Below are 18733 nucleotides of genomic sequence, written 5' to 3'. Positions count from 1 at the left end.
TGTTTACCTGGTGCTTTCCTGAACATTTTCAAAGAACTTGGTAATATATCGAACATTTCCCTTGATAATTTACTCCAGTCCCTTATTCCTCGTATTATAAATGTATATTTGCCTCAATTTTTCCTCTTGAACTCCAACTTCACCTTCATGCTGGCATATGTACCCGTAGTAGCAGCGATTGACAATTACGAGTTTGGGGGGGGGGCACAAAAATGTATGGAGAACAAAAAATTCCGGGTCCAATGAGCATAGCGGGGTGGGGGTGGGGTTAGATGTAAAAAAATGAAAAAAAACTCCTATAAAATGGTTTTGATGCTTTCTGAACGAATTTCGATAGAGACGTAAAGGTTGACAGTTTACTAACGTAAGCTCGGTAATAATGGTACTACAGTAGCGGCGACTGGGAATTAACAGTGGTGGTGGGGGGGGGGGAGAAACAGAATTACGGACAACAAAAAGTACCTGCGTTAGTGGAATATAAACTGGAAGAAAAGCTACAAAGTGGTACATTTTTTATGCTCTCTGGGCGAATTCCCATAGAGAGGTAAAGGTTTTACCAATTTAAGTGTGGTAACAGCAGTTTTTGAGATGTTGATTCAATACTAGACTACAGAACAAAACTTTCACCAAAGGAACAATATACATATGTATTACAATTAAATAGATGTGCGGTGTGATTATACAGTCAAAAATACATATGTATTACAATAAAATGGACGTGCGGTGTGATTATACAGTCAAAAATACATATGTATTACAATAAAATGGACGTGCGGTGTGATTATACAGTCAAAAATACATATGTATTACAATTAAATGGACGTGCGGTGTGATTATACAGTCAAAATACATATGTATTACAATAAAATGGACGTGCGGTGTGATTATACAGTCAAAAATACATATGTATTACAATTAAATAGATGTGCGGTGTGATTATACAGTCAAAAATACATATGTATTACAATAAAATGGACGTGCGGTGTGATTATACAGTCAAAAATGCATATGTATTACAATTAAATAGATGTGCGGTGTGATTATACAGTCAAAAATGCATATGCATTATAATTAAATAGATGTGCGGTGTGATTATACAGTCAAAAATACATATGTATTACAATTAAATAGATGTGCGGTGAGATTATGCAATCAAAAATCGTTTAGTATTTGACTAGACACAAAGAAACTAACAGACAATAAAGAGACTGCCAGACGGATGACTGCACGCGACAATCGGTGAATCATACCTCAGTGTCCTTGATCTCGGCAAAGAGACATACCCGTGCTACCCCTCTTCATAGCACATGCAACGTCTCCAGTGCTTAATGAGGCGCTATGCAAATCGGTCAGTTGCGACGAACGACATTTTGTACGTATTTCCGCTAATAATTAAAGAAAATAAACTAAAGAGCCAGCTGATAAGATAACGGGGCTCGTACATTTTTTAAATAATTCCAATAATTACTCATTTTAGCAGGCTAAAATGGAATAAAAATGTAATGTTTTCTCCACAAAGTGGGGGGGGGGGGCGGGGCGACTGCCCCCCTCGCCCCCCTTAGTAGCCGCTAGTGTCGTACTATACAATAAAACTTTCACCAGAGGAACAATAGTTACGCACGCATTACAATTAAATAGAAGCACGGTGTGATTATACAATTAAAAAGTAATTTAGTGTTTGACTACACACGAACAAGATAACAGACACTGAGTGAGATTGCCGGACTGACAAGCGTGCCCCCTTGGCAGAAATATATCCCTGCTACCCTTCGTCGCAAAACCTGCTGCTTATTGCTGTAGCGCTGTAGAATTCGGTTAGCCGTGACGAACGACATTTTGTGCGTGTTTCCACTAATTATTTTTCTTAATAATTAAATAAATTATCGGCTGAAAAGACAACAGGGTTTATACAAATTGTTTTTTTAAATCCCAGTTTCAGCCGGCTAAAATGGAATAAAAATGTATTTTTTTCCGCAAAGTTGGAGGGGTGCAACCCCCCCCCCCACTAATCGCCGCCACATCAAGTATTTATTTATATCGTGTCAGAAGCATACATAAGTACAGTAGAGAGAATACGCGACACTCTGCGACATGTCGAGGGACAGCGATTAGAGCTCTGTCTAGCGGAGTGACCTGGAGTTAATGATTCTGTCATAAGAGCACGTGTATTTGTTTGTGAAGTTTTCGGTTATATTTATGCGTTTGCAGTAAGTTGACATAAATAGTAGCGTGTGTTACTCCTTTATATCTTCTCTCAACATGAGTGGAAAGATATGTGCTGTGTTTGGCTGCAATAACTATGAAGTGTAGAAGGATTCGCGGTCTTTCTTCCATTTCCCTCGTGACAAAAAGGTATAAGTAAATATTGTGTTTGCATACATATTCTTCAAGTGACACGAGATTTTTATAGTACTTCCTAAACTTCTGACCTGCTCGACCCATATTTTAACTGGCTTAAAATATAATAAGCTTATTATATTGTATAGTGCAGCAGTTAACCTTAATAAGCCTATTTTATTGTATAGTGCAGCAGTTAACCTTCAATACCGATGTGTTGTTGTAGGTGCGATCAGTGGGTTTTGATTTAATTCAGGAAAATGCATATGCATATGTGTGTGGCTGCTTGTGTTCCAAGTTAACCCATTTGGAATGACGTAATGCGTTGTCAAGCACTGAAGAAAATGTGGGTGACTTAAGAAATGTACATATTTTGTTGAAACAAAATGATGATACAAATTTGCTTTATCCTAATGTAATGACAAGTATTACTTAGAGGGAAATTTTGAAAGTTTTTGAGGCTAAATGTATAGATTTTCTTTCTGTTAGTGGGCTTCAAGTTAAAAGGAAAATTGTCCAGCTCTTAAATGTCAATTCATTGAATTATGTGTGTAAGGAGCGTGCCGATATTTTTATTAATATTTTTATTAAATGAGAAAAAAAGGCAAATCTAGCCATAGAAGTTCAGGCAGGAATGCTAAAGCTAGAAAAGTAATGCATAAATGAAAGAGTAAGGACTTTAACAGAAGTCCATTTCACATCTTGATTATATGTCTAATTTCAGTCTGTAAATAATCATCTGTTAAATAATTCTTCATTCGTTTATCCAAAATTGCTGTACCAACTTTGAAGTTAATATCTTAATAACACTTCCCTTTTAGACGTAATTTATTTATCCATTTCCGTATATGCTTTTCCACTGATATTTGAATTTAGCGCGAATTTTCAGGTCACGCCACTAGGAGCGCCACTTGCGAATTATCTCCCATTTTAACAAGGCTAAATCCGGAAGTGTCGCGTATTGTCTCTACTGTATTTGGTCACATTCACACGGGAATGGGTAATGGACTACACGACTCCTTCACGAATTTATGCGAAGTCACACGCCTGTGTTCAAACGTTTAATAGGACATGTTAAACTAATATTCTTATATTAAAACACGTGGCAGTAAGGAGAAGTATGATAAAGCTGGACAAAGAATGAGGGCGATCTCAGACTTTATAGAACGGTACAGTCCGAAGCAGTGTTGCCAACTTATATTTTCAAGATCCCCTAAATACTACGAAAAATCCGCTAAAATTCCGCCAAGAAATATGTTCTCAAATAATGAGCAATAAAAATGAGCAATAATAATAATAAATGTCTGCACTCACCTGATCTGTGAGTTTCACTGGGATTAACCCCCTGCCTGCGAGCCGGTGAGCTAAAACTTGTAGGCGTATTGGTGCCGGGTGCAAACTAGGTGAATCCCCTACCTCAAGGGCCACACACAAAACAGGCCAGTTCATTAAACGGTCTTCCTTCATAGCATAAATATAAATGCTACTCTCTCACAGTTTCATTATCTGTAGTCATTCGTCAACTGAGAGAAAATTACCCTTTCTCCACGCATTACAAATTTATGATACTATGATCTCATAACATCAAATCCAAATAACATGTTTCCCTAGCTCCTGACAAGAAATACGGAATAGCTTGGAGACAGACTGGAGTATAAATTTTTTTAAAACATAGAATGTATAACACTCTAAATTCCGCTATAATAAATCTAGAATTCCGCCAAAAAATCCGCTGTCCGCTAAATGATATATTTCTCCGCCGGCAGGATTCTAATTCCGCCAAATTTAGCGGAAAATCCGCTAAGTTGGCAACACTAGTCCGAAGTTGTGCGGAAGTTTCCCTACTTCTCAGTTACATTTAGTTGTTTATCTGAAACCTGGAGTGGTGCTTTGGCTGAAGACTTATGCAACCAGTAGTTGAAGATAACCTCTCTCATGATCTGTTCTATCGAAAAGAGTAAAATGCCTCTTTAGTTATCCCCGTTAACATGATAGCCTGTAAAACCGTCCGTTAATGATATCTCCCTTTAAATCCTCTGTCGAAAAAAGTGCACATGAGAAAAATGTTTTAGAAATAGGTTTCCATCAAGGTTAGTCTTGTGTATTTTGTGGGAGAGCAAAATCACTGTTTCGGCTTCCTATAAACCCCCAGTCCATTCCGGGAATTTGAAATCCTATGGACCTTCAAAACTACCTTTGGACAGGTGAATGCTGAATATGAAGTTTAGTTGAAATATTTCCAGTAGATTTGCAGTTATAAAAAAATGTGCTTTGCACGCACCTGCTTTTAGGCGAAGCCCGCTGGGACATAGACTGAAAAATCGGTCCGTTAATGACATCTCCCTTATGAATCCTCCTGTCATAAAGGTGCACATGAGAAAAATGTTTCAGAAATTGATTTCCATTAAGGTTGGTCGTGTATATTGTGTGAGAGCGTAAAATCACTGTTTCGATCTTCCTATAAACCCCCCAATCCATTCAAGGACTTAGAAATAATATTGACCATAAAACCTACCCAAGGTCAGGTGGATTCTATAACTTATATGTTTGGTAGAAATATATCCAGAAATTTTCCGGTTATAAAAACTCATAATAACACCAAAGCTAAAAAAAAAAAAAAAAAAAAAAAAAAAAAAAAAAAAAAAAAAAATGACCGGGCGAGTTGGCCGTGCGCGTTGAGGCGCGCGGCTGTGAGCTTGCATCCGGGAGATAGTAGGTTCGAATCCCACTATCGGCAGCCCTGAAGATGGTTTTCCGTGGTTTCCCATTTTCACACCAGGCAAATGCTGGGGCTGTACCTTAATTAAGGCCACGGCCGCTTCCTTCCAACTCCTAGGCCTTTCCTATCCCATCGTCGCCATAAGACCTATCTGTGTCGGAGCGACGTAAAGCCCATAGCAAAAAAAAAATGCAGATGGTTATTATCCCTTTCAGACCGTGTACGCACAATTGTGCGAGTTCGTATTTTATTTATGTCTGAGCTTATTTGACGTTTTCTTGGTGCTAGACCGGACTGCAGTGCGTGTGCAGGACACGTAGCATGTATTTTAGTTGTTTTTATTTAGCGTTTGACCACCAGGGGGCGGGAAGAAGAGTTTAAAAATACCGTTGCCTACGTTATAATACAAGGCCTGGAAATAGAGCCCGTAAAACGCTATGGAAGTGGTTACACTGAAGTTCAATGCCGGGCCGTAGGATCGCTATCTTGCCCCCTGTCTACCAGGCTCGCGCCTTTAAACGTGTTCCATTAACTGAGTTGGTTGTGAATGTATTATGTATTCGTCTGATGTTGAGCATTCGCAGTTCCAGTCTTGGTTTATTCACGAGAAATTAAAGGTAGTGGAATTTCGTTTCACAAGTTTCCAGCGAATGTTCCATGTTCGAAACATTATACAGAGGAAGTATTACGCATGAGATACGACTTCAAGCTGATCGAAGTAGGCCTCTGTTCCTAAGTTTTGATCCGAGTTACGTCATAAGAATCGGGCGATCCCAAAATTTGTCACTGGACTTTTTTTTAAACTATGCTACCGTGACCAGCAATCATTTGAGAGGCATCTTCAAACTCAGAAATCTTAAATTAGGAAACCCACGAGGAAAATAATTTGCCCAATAAATTTCACGAAAATGAATGTAGCAAGAGCTAAAAATATTGTATTTTACCCTGAAACAATCTCTGGTTTGTAAAGTATGGAGGTGGTTTTGTCCCGAGAGCATAAAATACAGTTTAAAATAAGCCATTTGTTTTATGGAGCATTTTATTAAATTGTTCAATGCGCATAACGTCTGCAACACCTCACATGGGACATATTCAGGAACGAGAACAAACGAGCATCTTTTAACCGGGCGAGTTGGTCGTACGGTTAGGGGCGCGCGGCTGTGAGCTTGCATCCGGGAGATGGTGGGTTCGAATCCCACTGTCGGCAGCCCTGAAGATGGTTTTCCGTGGTTTCCCATTTTGTCACCAGGCAAATGCTGGGACTGTACCTTAATTAAGGTCACGGCCGCTTCCTTCCAACTCCTAGGCCTTTCCTATCCCATCGTCGCCATGATACCTATCTGTCTCGGTGCGATGTAAAGTCACTAGCAAAAGAAAAAAAGCATCTTTTAGTACCAGTACTGAAGATGAACTCCTCAGTTGGTTAATTAATGATTTCCTGTCATATATTAAGAAACTTAAAATACACTTAGAGAAAGTAAAAAAAGAATCATGAGAGAAATGTATCAGGCATAGATCTTGACTACCCAGTCCATTGTGGCCTGCGTAAAATACCTCATAAGTATACATTTGCATTACGCATTGATGAGGAACCTAACGAAATATGACATCGAGCTCTTCTTCAGCTACCTAAGACGCCAAGCGGGAAAAAACAGACTGTAAAGGCTGTTTAGAACATATCTGTTCTCGAGCTACTCAAAGTCCAACATTGTGTCTTATTCGTTTTCAAGATCGAGGAGCCCTCAGATACCGAAAATCGTCCGTGGCACGTCTGCAGTGAACGACGAAATTTGTCACTTCCGCTACGCAGTACTTGTCCCGAAGAGAGTTACTGAAAGGTGTACGTTTATTTTTTCGAAAGACATGTTCAACAGTGAAATTAAGTGTGGAAAGTGTAAAGGCGACAAACCACCTCTTTTTCTACTATGAACATTTCTGAGACCTCTGTTAGACAACATTGCTTTGAGCCACTCAAGTAGAAGAGAAAGTTTTGAAATTTGATAAGAAGCCCCTCAGATGGAAAGTTTTGAAACTTCAATGACATATCCAAGCCAATGCAGCGCCGCTCTATAAATAAAGTACTGTCAATACTCGCAAAAACATTCAGTTCTTTTTATTCAGGATATACTTTCCTTTTTGACATATACGGCCATGCGAATACAGAGGGGCAAGAACGCGATCCTAGCGGCTGAATGGTGAACTAGGAAGCAACCCGTTTCCACGAGTGCATTTCAAGGCCTTGTATTATAGCGTAGGCAACGAAAAATACAGTTCATCGGCAAGATGGCGGGTAGCAGTAATGCTTAAAATATGTATTTATGTATTGCATTCATATTATTCTAGAAGCTTTACTGAATATCAGAATATAATCAATGAAGTGTGTAAATTGTTTAGCGAATGTAAATTGTGAACTTTCAACATCGTACGTAATACCATGAGGTTTTGAATGTTAATACGCACAAGCGTGCGGGCTAGGTTTCCCTACAGGCACTGCCTTCGTAATGTCCAGGCCGTACTGTACCTCTGATGACGTCACGCTTTGGAGGGGACTTGAAGGCGATACGCATACGCTCCACTTGAATAACACACTCGTTTAAATTACTTAAAGAACTGTTAACACCTTATAAAACCAAAACCTATCCTCAAATATTTGTTAATTCTGACATACAATGCATATCCTTCTCCGTAACGTTCTATTTCTCGCGTATATACGTTCGTTTGCGTGAGTACAGCCTAACACTTTGAGACATATTCTTGCGATTTTATCCATTTTCCGGTTAACTAGAACATTCGCATCATACACACTGACAGAAAACATGCAGCCAATTACCATTACTATTTATTACAAATATAAATTATTTCTGTACCTCACTAATGAACACTGCAGCTTTCCTAGACCTCTTACAGGAAGTTACACCAGTATGAAGTAGGTCTGCTCTCCTTGAAGCACATTGTTGAATACACAAGTCGGTGTGAATTTTAGAAAAGTTATTTAAAAATATATTCACCCAAATATATATACACTGTCCGGCCAGGTCTTCCAATTTCTTCCCGCAGTCACAAATGACTAGGGAATGTGCCAACTGCATTGACTCCAAAGCCAAGGATTTTGTGACACACTTAGGATTGTCAGAATTTAGAAATACCATATTATATGTATCTGACACTAACACACAAAATGCTTTGTACAACTCAATTCCAAGTTCTATTGACATGTGTGATGGACACAGATTTACATAAATAACACTGCTGTTTGAAACTCATACTTTTTTTTTTCTATTTGCTTTTCGTCGCACCGACACAGATAGGTCTTATGGCGACGATGGGACAGGAAAGGTCTAGGAATGGGAAGGAAGCGACCGTGGCCTTAATTAAGGTACATCCCCAGCATTTGCCTGGCGTGAAAATGGGAAACCACGGAAAACCATCTTCAGGGCTGCCGACAGTGGGGTTCAAACCCACTGTCTCCGAATACTGGATACTGGCCGCACTTAAGCGACTGCAGCTATCGAGCTCGGTGATACTCATAAATAAAACTTGCATTATCAAGTACACCGAATTCAGATAAGCCATAGGTCTGATTACATAAAAATATAGGGCCTACCTAATGTTACCCATGTTTATGACATTAAAAAAATTTAACTCACCATCTGGACGAGACACACTTATTTCATTCAGGATGTGATTTTCAGGAAAGTGCTTGATACACACAACTGTGTTGTGATTAACTATTAAATTCTCCCTGGGAATAGCCTTCCTCCATAACTTAACTCGTTCTTCATCAGAAGGAAACACAAATACCGGAGTGTACTCTCCTTGTTTATAATTGGCTTTGCACCAGGCACGCAGCAACTTTTAGGCATGGTGATTTCCCTCACTGATCATCTTAATTCAAGTATATACAATTCGTGGTTAATAATAAAACACAGAATGCATTAAGTCAATTAATTTTACACTACAAATCTAACTTTAGACAAATAAACTACAAAATTAAAACACTGAAGAACGATCTTCTTAACCTACAGCTTCACATAAATACACGCTCACACTAAGTTTTCTTCACTAATTAACGACTTTCCACTTAATAGTGCAGTTGATGACGACTCATTCTCACACATATCTGAGTGAACACGCGGCCATCGTTAAAAATTTCAATAAAACTGCGAAAATCTATGTTTAACTCTACTAACTCATGTGCTAAACTTCCCCCCTAACGATCAGCTGATTGCTTTCCCGCGCTCGTTACAGTACGGCCTGGACATCACGAAGGCAGTGCTACAGGCAATGCATGCAAGAGTGCTGTGTGCTGCCACCAAAAGGACTGTGAAAGCAGAACTCATACTCTACATTAGAAATGTAATGTATAACATTTTAATTGTTTAAAATACATTGTTCCACACTGTAAAATAGAACATTTGATCATGTACATGTGTATATTGCCATGTCATGAGCTGAATTTTTTTATTTTTTGTAAGTAGTGAATTAAATCCTGACACACACAATTGCGTGGGATAACTGTACGAAAATTTCGCGAAAATATTCAATGTGTCGACACACGGCCGTTACTATTTTATTTATATAAGTATGACCTTTGCAGCTTTTAAAAACTCGTGCGCTTAATATATAAAGACAAAAAATTATACCAAGAAAATGTATTCCTCGACCTAGATAAATAATGCATCATCTCTCACATCCTCATGAAAATAACCATAGTATTTCGCTTCCTGTCTGATGACTTCAATCAATCACTACTGATCTGCATTTAGGGCAGCCGCCCAGGTGGCAGATTCCCTATCTGTTGTTTTCCTAGACTTTTCTTAAATGATTGCAAAGAAATTGGAAATTTATTGAACATCTCTCTTGGTAAGTTATTCCAATCCCTAACTCCCCTTCCTATAAACGAATATTTGTCCCAATTTGTCCTCTTGAAATCCAACTTTATCTTCATATTGTGATCTTTCCTACTTTTAAAGACACCATACAAACTTATTCGTCTACTGATGTCCTCCCACGCCATCTCTCCACTTACAGCTCGGAACATACCACTTAGTCGAGCAGCTCGTCTCCTTTCTCCCAAGTCTTCCCAGCCCAAACTTTCCTTTCCCTAGGGCCTTATGCCAGTACATTCTCAATACGAATACTTAAGACCAGTGACGTATGCTGGGATCAAGGCATGGGCTACCACTAGACTTAGGTTACCCCTTTTCGGTGGCTGGTTTAGTGAACGTCAAGCCATCAGCGTTTTGAGCTGCAGCCAACAGCCAACGGAGAAGCCTGCTGTGTTGTCAAGGCTGCTTCATAAGCTACTGCCCTGGCCTCTGCCACTACCAACATTCAGCACCTGATCAGTGGAGACTGTAGCCTAAGGTTTAGCAAATTCAAGTCCGGTTTTGTGGCTAAATGGATAGAATGCTTGCTTTTGGTCCGATGGCCCCAGTTCAATTTTCAGAATCAACTCCCTTATACTGTTAACTCCCCCTGGCTTGGGGACTGGGTGTTTATGACGTCTTCGCCATTCATTTCATCCACATTAGGTCACCACCAATCCTACAGTAAACATATGCCATGCACTATTATTATTATTGCGCAATTCATGTCCTCGCCGCTAGATAGGGGCTTCATTCATTCCGTTCCTGACCCGGTCGAATGACTGGAAACAGGCTATGCATTTTTATTATTCTTATTATGAAAAAAAAATATTGACCCATCGTTCAGTGGTTAATTAGCTTGCTCGGGAGATCAGTGGTGGTGTCCGGCCCAAGATCATGGATTCGATTTCAACCAACAAAAGAGAACACTAAACCTGAAAGATTGCATTTCACTTTAGCAGCTCTACCAATAAAACGAAAACTACATTGCTCCTATAACAGCAGCCCTGCAGTCTCTTCCTACCAGGATGTAGAATTAATGAGAGTGAAATACCAGCACTCTGTTATCTATATAATTAAGTCAGAAGTGCATGCGATGAGTAACGCATGGTTGATTGTTAGCAGTGGCGATCAGACAGACCGAAGCCTAGCACACCTATCTCCATTGGTCCCAGCTCCTATCCGATATACAGTAGCAAGCCGCTCGGGCGAGTCGAGGGGAGAGGGACGAGAGTCTGGGCTGCAATATCAGTCTCCGATGCCTTTCTCTCAGAAATACGGGTGACGGTTTTTCCCACTGATTTCAGGTGTTGTAAATGTCAGATGCTTACATTATAATGTGTTTTAGACTTCCATCATTCTCAACTGAGGTTTGGACTTCACTGAGAGCCTTGGTAGCCCTCAGTATACGCCACTGGTTAAGACAGATCAAACTCGATTCAACATATTTTTGTCGCATTTATCGTTCATGCGAAAAACAATTCTTGCCTCCAAAAATAACAGAATTGTAAACCGCTAGCAACAAAAGACAATAATGCTGAGTCAAGATGCAGTGTGCAGAATTGGAGCATCTGGCAACTTCACAGTAATAAACTTATATCTAATATAAGGCAGGAGGGAGGGGGGGGGGGCAAATTCTGTCCCAGCACCTAATGTAGTCCCCCTAAGGATTTCCAGTTTGCACGATTAGCATCTAATGTCTAGCCGCGCACAAATGCAAAGCCTCATCCCGTTGTCTTGTTGTGAGAGTTGGTTGTGTGCACCACATTTAATTTCCGTGTACAAGAAGGAGTAATTTTTCATTCGAGCTGAGTTAGGACAGCATTCAAATTAAGAGCCTGTTACTCCTAGAGTGAGCACTGATATGTGTATGAAATACTAGACTGCATTTCAGTCGTGTGGTGTAGTTCCTGGCGTGTAATCGCTACACTTAGGTGGTTGGCGTGAGTTTCTGTAGCGGCCATTATAATAAATCAGGGAATGTTTGTAATTTCGTCCCCTTACTTTGTTTGTTATTTATGAAGTTTATTATTATTTTCAGATGTGAAAACGCAAGCAGTGGGATAAAGAGGTTATTAAGGCCGTGAGGGACAAGATAATGGGTTACAAACGTGAGAGTAAAGCGTTCAACATCCCACGAGTAACACTGAAAGACTATGTTAAAAAGAATACCAAAAAAAAAAAAACATTTTTTCATAAATGGCCTTCAATTAATTCATTATAGGGAAAAGTATTTCGTAAGGTTAGAAAGGAAAATTATATAAACATTAATTGAAATTCTCATAAATTTGGTAGGGGATGAAATTACGAACGCATTTTTGGTACTTTAGTTTTGGCAGTGTGTATGTCAAATATCGACTACCTTACGTTATAACAGTTTCATTGTAAATTCCCTGTAAGTGGAGAATATATTCATTAATAAACTTATATACTAATTTACAGCCTTGACCATAATATTTCTGAATTTCTAAAAGTCCAAACTGCTAAGGCATGAAACATGGGCCCCCTACCTTATGAACAAAAATAAATGAAAGATGCTATTGATTGTAAGGAATTATTATTTATTAATGAAGAACAAATATTTTGGTTGTGAAGCATTAGTTCTTTCTTGCGATTGTAAGCATTGTTGCATGATGCAGCTGAGTAGATGGTACTCAAACTATCCTAACCTTAGAGCACAAGGACATCCACACAAGGGTAATATCTGTAAGCTGTGTGAGAAGTTCCGGCTGTAAGAGGTGCCCTTGATTTGTTCGTTCGGATCAAATGTGAAAGCCACGCGTTACGGCAATTTTACCCTTTTATCATTCCACGCTGATTGCCACGTAGCAAACACATCTGACCGACTCGGACAAAAAATTAGGCTTGATAGTAAGCGTTTGATTTTGATTCCTTGTTGGCAGTTTGTTTGTTTGGAGAAATGCTAACTTCCAAACCACCAACCAAGGAGAGATGGCCGAAAATGAGCCGCACACACTTCAATGGTCTCGGCGCTGAGATGAACAGCGGATTTCTCTGCGTAGGCGACATCTCCAGATGTAAGGACGCTGGAAGCCTTCAACATCTTCAAGCTGGAGGGAAACATGTTCCTGCGGAAAAAAGAATGTATGAGTAACATTTTTCTCATAATTTCATTTTGGTCCGTATTGATGATTTATCACCATCAACAAGGATGAGTAGGTCCACCTATTCAATACTGGATATAATAATATGTTCACATCGGGACTAGTTTAGACCATTGTACTGGATTATCTTCAGCCTTAAATTATAAAAGGAAAAGAGTGTATGTGCAAGAGACATCAATTTTAATGCACTCATTTGTAACCACATATTTCATCAATGCTTCAAGACATGTCAATAGTGTTGATGTTGGGTGTTTTCAAGTTACATTTAATATTTTAATCTAATCGACCGGATAACGATGATTAAGAAAAAGATTGTAATTTTTAGGAATAAATGATATATTCTCGTAATTTATTATATTTTATTTACCTAAAATTCGTAGCCCATATCACTAGGATGTTTCCAACATTGAGTTACTTGCCTGAATGGCTAGAACTATGGATTTTTGTGTATATGTGGGCGGTACTAAGCCAAATCTGCAGCACGCAGACATCTGAAATGTTTAAGTTAGGCGTATTCTTAGATGAATTTTTATGCAGACAAGATCTGTTTTCACAACGACATAACAAAAATAGGATATCTCTTAATCTATCCTAGTCAGAATCTGGAGCAGCTCCTGTGTTTTGGAACATGGTCTTTGAGAAGGCGTACAAAATAATGGTAAAGGCTAAATAATGTGATTTGGTCCGTATTGATGATTTATCACCATCAACAAGGATGAGTAGGTCCACCTATTCAATACTGTCTATAATAATATGTTAACATCGGGACTAGTTTCGACCCTTGTATTGGATCATCTTCATTAAAAGGGCGTGTTAAGGGACACCAACAGAAGAGAAAGACCAAGACATGAACAGTGCAAAATAGATCAAATAATAATAACAGCAGAGAAAGTAGTACTACAAATCTCCTTTCAGAAGACGAAATACGTGACGAATATAAGTGATGGTCCAGAATGGATATTAATAATAATAATGGCGTATGGCCTCCGGAGAGGCCTGGTGCAGGTCTTTTTCTAGTAGACGGCCTATTAGGCGACCTGCATGTCTGTGAAGATGAGGGCCCTAGCTAGGATGATTTCTAATGTTGAATACGCTACACACACCCAGCCCCCGAGCCATTGGAATTAACCAATTAAGGTTAAAATCCCCGATCCGGCCGGGAATCGAACCCGAGACCCTCTGAACCGAAGGCCAGTACGCTGACCATTCAACCAACGAGTCGGACAGCATCTGGGTGAAGTAAGCCAAGAGGATGGGCTAGAATAAGAAGCGACCAATATCCGCATCGGTAATTAGAGCGAGCGTTTCAATTAACTAAAAACACCTGTAATAAGAAGATACTGAGTTTCGGAGTCAAATTACGACATTACAGCACTGTTGTGAAGGCTTGTATGCTTCGAAGACTCTGTGCATGAGTCGAAAAGGACAAGTCAGTCAGCTACTGAAAAGAGAACGCAGGCTACTACGGAAGATCTTGGGTAACAGATAGGTTGAAGCATCGTCGCTGGGCGAAGGAAACCTCGGAACACCTACGTGTAAAGTTTACAGAAGATCAAAACTGAGCGGTCAGCAAATGGCCGAAAAACTGTTCCTGTCATTTCCATTGCTTAATGATAGCCCAATAACTTATTCCACCATTGGAGTCTTCTGTTCCCTTCTCAGGCAACGCGGCAAGCCTTCACAAGACAGATGGAGAAACATTGGGCCGATTGCATGACTATGGTTAAACAATGCCTAAGTATGGCTGCCGCATTGAAAAGAAGTTATTTATAACTTAGACACTGTCTAAAAGCTATTTTCAACCGACCATATTTAAACACTGCCGAGAACACTGTTTAAACTCAAATGAGAGGAGTGAATCACAATCGGAGGTTATATACAATGAAACATGTAATTTGTATTATCATGCTGAGACGCTTCCGGGAAGAAAGGTTAGTCCGACGGCCTCTCTGTGGGTTGCCCGCTGCGAAATCGCAATGTACGGGGAGGTAGAGCTTAAAATAAGATTTCGCTTCTCAAGAGACTTGTTTCTTGAGACTGACCAAGGGACAGTCCGGTAAATGTCAACTTGAATACAATTCTTGGCAACCGATACATTTTATTATACATGGAATAATTTGCATGGAAGTAAAGGACACTTCGACTACATACATGTCAGAATTACTTGTCCCAATCGTTAGAGGGCTGTCGCATCAACCGGGAGTGATTCACTTATATTTAGTGCCAAGTCAGCACATATAATAGTGAAAACTTAAAAGTAGATTGTATGTGGTTTTTACATATATAATCGTCGCGCCAATTCAGGTAAGTTTTCGGCAACTATAAGATAGGAAAAGGAAAGTGGTGGTGATTGTGGTGATTACTGTTTAAAGAGGAAGACTGGGGAAGAAGAGCCGTAGCCATAATAACAGCCCTAATATTTGCCTGGTGTAAAAATAGAGAAACTACGGAAAACAATCTTCAGGGCTGCCGATGATGCGTTTGGAACCTACGATCTCCAGAATGCAAGCTATATATACAGTATGTGCCAAAATATACCGTTCTGGAAATTATGTTAGTCTTATTGTCATTACCTTACTTATCGAGATGATAGTGTAGAATAAATGTTCAAAATGTGCTCCATTGCGCTGTAGGCAGTGTTCATAACGATCACGCAGATTTTCCAACATATCTTGGAACACAGGTTGCTGCAGAGTCCCGAAGAACGAGACGATCTTCAGGCGTAATGCAGGCACAGTTTTGGGTGGATCTGGACAATTGAACATTTGCTCCTTTAATATTCCTCACACGAAAGCATCAGGTGGTGTGAGATCGGGGGAATGTGATGAGTATGGGAACTCAGACCCACGGGAAATTACTCGTCCTGGAAAGGTTTCTTGCAGCATAGCCATAGTCTGTCGAGCGGTGTGGCAGGTCGCCCCGTCTTGTTGGAACCACTGTCTATTCATCTGCATGTTCCTGGCACGACAAAATCTTCTTACATCCTGAATAAATGGCCTGATCACCATGTTCCTATAGCATTCCTGGTCAACAGTAAGAGGTGCACCATCATCATTCTCTATGAAATACGGACCTAACACTGCACACCTAATCATCACACGCACACTATGTAGCGGTTTCTGGACTATAGTGACTGGCCTCTCGAAACCAAGAAAGCGAGTTGTTTGGCGATTGATAAAACCGTCCAAGTGAATGTGACTTTGGTCGGAGAACCATACGTTGAACAAGAAATCTGGATCCTCGTACACCATGGCCAAAAATCGTGCACAGTATTCCACCCTGACATGTCTATCGTGCTCCGTCAATCGTTGCCCAACCTGTTTTCGGTATAGAAATCCACTTATGTCTTTAAACAATCGTCGAAGTGACGTAGGGCTGATGTTTATTTTCAGGGCTGTTCGCCGAAGACTTCGCTTTGGAGACTGCAACACCTGATTGAGGACACGGCCATGATTTTCATTTGTGGACACAGTTACTGGCCTACCAGACCTTCCCTTGCGTTGACACAATACACTAACCGTACGACGAAATTTTGTAACAATAGATATCATACCTATGTTGCTAGGTGCTGCTAACTTTAAACTTGACCCACCTTGATAACCGTTTCCGTACGAGAGACAATCATACTCCACTATAAACACTTTTTCCTCCATCACTTGCAATCACAGAGCACAACGTTCTTTACACAAGTAACAATTCATCATGGCGATGTAACAACACGCAGACGATCAGGCGTGCGCATGTGCACTGCGCGAAAATGAGTACTGTATATTTTGGCGCATACTGTATATGGCCCGTACAACACATTCGGTTACACATAACACAATTACTATTCTTTCATCTTTCCTTCGTCAAAGCTATTTACGACTAGATTACACTCACCATAACAATGCTTCACTTTCTCGTACGTTGGCGTGTCGCTTTAGTGTCGATAATATTATGAGATTTAATTTCCACCGAAAGCGATATTCTTATCTGTGGGCAAGTCATGCTCATGCTTAGCCATATTTGAGGAATGAACAGGAACAGCTGACTGGCGTTCGGCGCGCGCACCAACGAATTTCATTGGTTGCGACAAGCAAAGAGTTGCATGAAAGATACTTCTATCTCCATTTTCAAACCAATATTGAAACTTTAAATGATGTTTAGTTAAACACCGGCTGAAGATCGTGCTCGCTTTAGACGTTGTTTAGGTAGACATCAGTGGCGTGCGGTGGTTTTGAAAAGTAGGTATGCTGTCCAAAATAGGACGTACTAATTACCTGGCTAGGAAGTACAATTTAACGTACGTCAATATATATCCGTCAAACTAACACAGCACGGTAAGTTCATTCTTCAATCGGATAAAATCAAACAAGACTTTATAGGACAGTTAAAGATTTTCAAAAGCAGAATGAGGAAAAGTACCTTAGTACGTTTCATACTTCAGAGGATCCAACAATGATGTAAACTGTAATTTGTTTAATGACCCGAATCGTTCGTCTAATTGTACCATAATGTTGTAAAAATCGAGTAGTATATGAATTTCCTTAAAATTAAATTATTGGATCTTCTTCCCGACATTGTCGTTTAGTTGGTGGACAGTCTTCGATACTATGATAGACCAGAGTCTCGGCCCAAGTTACATCGCACTTATTCCCGAGGTTTAGTATCTCTCTCTTGATTTCCTGAATATTCTGGGAGCATTATAGGATGTCTTGAAGGACTTTGAAAACGATATCAGTGAAGGTAAAAATGTTGCTAAAAATCAGTTACAAAAAGGAAGTTTCAATGCTAGTTAGAAATTTCATGAGGCGTTGTGCCGCTACTATTGTATCCTGCCCCAGTTTGAGCTTTCATCTACAACTTTCCGAAATAATTCAAAAAATGAAGTACAATGTTCTTTCACTGTGTGAACAAGACGAGATGAAAAATTCCACCGTGTTGGAGTATTTCTAGGCATCCTTTTTGCTGTAAATTCTTTCAGTTCATGATATCGTTTGGAGAACTTGTGGAAAAATGTTCCTAATCCCATTAAGGTCTGAAAAAATATTCTACATTCCTTGACACAGAAAACTGACTGTGACAAAATCGGATTAAGCTTGTGACTAAAGCAATGGATAAATATGGCCTTCGGAAAGAGTTCTTGTACTTTGGTTCTTAATACACTTGCGTGGCCGGCCATCACACCTACTCCGTCGAACGTTCGTGCAACCAACCTGTAGTTTAAGTCAAACTCAGTAACGATGTTTTTCACATGTTCAAGCAAACCACTGGCTGTTCGACCTGCGCTGACATCAGCGAAAGAAATTTACCTTTCGTGAACTTTACCACTTTCAGAATCAACGCATCTCAGAGTGGTTAATAGCTGAGACAAATTCATAAGGTGTGAAGTCTCGTCAAGAAGAAGGGTAACAAAAATAGCGTATTTTATTTCTGACATCACTTTTTCCAAAACTACATCACAGACTGCCCTTATTAATTAATCATTTTCTAACCTGTTTGAAGTTCCGCGAAACACGGTCGATGTTTCTAGGTGTGTGTCGCATCGTAAGTGGCGAGTAAGTTCAGTGCACCCAAATAAGCACCCCTGTTCAAAGAACCTTCACTCTCAGAATATCCTCGGAATGGTAATTCGTGAGTAGCTAAAAACCAAAACATCATTCAATCGTTTGAGCACCTCTCTGTTTTTCCGAACGGTTTCA

Source organism: Anabrus simplex, chromosome 14, assembly GCF_040414725.1.
Source record: "Anabrus simplex isolate iqAnaSimp1 chromosome 14, ASM4041472v1, whole genome shotgun sequence".
Taxonomy (NCBI): Eukaryota; Metazoa; Arthropoda; class Insecta; order Orthoptera; family Tettigoniidae; genus Anabrus; species Anabrus simplex.
Note: the sequence above shows the minus strand (reverse complement) of the source record.